The sequence below is a fragment of the Python bivittatus genome, unplaced genomic scaffold, assembly GCF_059951505.1.
Source record: "Python bivittatus isolate LINGU-HERP-01145 unplaced genomic scaffold, Pbiv_v1 ctg000350_np1212, whole genome shotgun sequence".
Classification (NCBI taxonomy): Eukaryota; Metazoa; Chordata; class Lepidosauria; order Squamata; family Pythonidae; genus Python; species Python bivittatus.
The window spans coordinates 906,662-908,493 of NW_028277074.1; the positions used below are offsets into that span (position 1 = coordinate 906,662).

Sequence of the window (1,832 nt, forward strand, 5' to 3'; positions counted from 1 at the left end):
ACAGCAAATTATAGCAGGATACTTCTCAGAAACTTGAAAAGGCCTCAAAGGAAGTTAAAACCTAGGGTACAGGCAATATATTAGAAATAACGAAGAGAAACTGGAGCATTCCTGTTTGCCAGGCTACTGCCATTCATGGCATTTTCATGAATGCGGCCAAATTCCTTGGATGAACCAGAAAGGAGGCAAATGTTGAGGGTTACTTTTCTTTCTTTCACCAAAGATAAACATCTTATTTGAACTGATTGTCAATGAGTGTGCTTTCATTTTGGCCTTCTTGCCTTCCAGCTTGGCCAGTTCTTGCAGCCTTCTTTTGCTCATGCCTTTCTTTTCCAGCTGCTTATCAATCACTTTGGCATTTTGGGCATATGAATAAGCAATCTCTCATGCTTCAATCTCTTCTTCTTTATCAATAGTGGAGACTGTAACTGAGCTGAACTTGCCCATGTCTTTGGTCCTTTTGGTTCATAACCTTCTTAGGGGGCTCTTGCTTCTGGGTGTAGATGTTGGTTTTCCCAATGCCTTGTCCAAATTTGACCACAGCACCATCCACAATGAACATCACTGGTGCATTCTTCTGCTGGTGTTGGTAAAAAAAGGAGCAGACCATACTTTCCACATTTTTTCCTGTATTGTCATTCAATGCCTTCTGGCCTGCACAGGTAAACATATTTCTCTTCTTCTGTGTTGCAGAATTTGTGGGCATATTTGACAGCATCAGTGACTCTGGCCTGATCACGGGGTCTCATGGGCAGCTTCTCGAGCTGGCAGTCCAGGACCAGCACCATCTGCCCACAAAGGCAGTAATACATGTGCAGTGGCTTCTCACCATCATTGTATTCCTCTTAGTTGCGCATGTCAGAGCAAACCATGGAGTGAGAGACCACTTTGGGCATGGCGGTGCCGGGTGATCAGCGCCCTCCCTTCGCCTGCCTGCTTGCTGCAGGGTGGCTCCACCTTCGCATGGGCTGGAGCTGGAACTGCAGGTGGAGAGGGCGAGCCCATCTTCTCTGGTTCCACCTACTCACCTTAGCCAGCTGGAGCGTGCCGGTTCTGGTGAGCAGAGTGTGGAGAAGCCGGCTGCACCTTGGTGCAGCGCGGCTTCCTTATCCCATATGGAATTCTGATAACATTCGATGACAAAGATATGCAAACATTTCAAAATTCCAAGAGGACAAATACTTTTTTACGAAACTATTTACCTTTTCTTTGGTAAGGCATTGTTGTTCTGATGTTCTGTGAAATGTGGTTGTATTTCATAGGTATTTATTGCACTAGTGAGAAGCAAAATTTTTTTTCTCTACCTGCAATATTTTGTCAATTTGCTATACATGCACTTTCTATTATATAAAACTAAAGTATAAAGCTCATCCTATCCTGTTTAGACAGAAAAATTGGAATATTCCTAATTCTTCTGCAATTCTGGGGAAATTTACTTATTTTTTTTTTCCATTTAACTTTTTTGTTTTGTAACTGGTCTTCCAGCATGTAGATCTAGCACTGCCAAGCTCATCAGCTATAACAGTGATGATGAACCTTTTGAGCTTGATGTGTCAAAAATTCTAACCTGACTCTGCTGCCATGTCACCCCTCCCCCAACAAAAGAGAAACAATTTTTTACATATTCATTTATTTAAAAAAAATACAGTCCAATCATGTGCGGTGCTATGTATTATATAAAGAAACATGAAATAATTACAAAAATGAGATACAAGTAAAACTCAGTTTCTTTGGTAACTCAAACAGGGAGAATAGTTGCTGTCGGGTGTTGGTGAACACTGGCATGTCACCCAAAACATTGTGGTGTGTTGCCTTTGACAGGTGTGTCATAG

The 1,832-nt window shown here is 42.1% G+C and overlaps 1 pseudogene; it reads right to left on the reverse strand.

The window, feature by feature from the left end:
* Positions 1-232: 232 nt before the first annotated feature.
* Positions 233-1,118, reverse strand: LOC103067721 (STING ER exit protein-like; annotated as a pseudogene).
* Between the last annotated feature and the right edge of the window lie 714 nt (positions 1,119-1,832).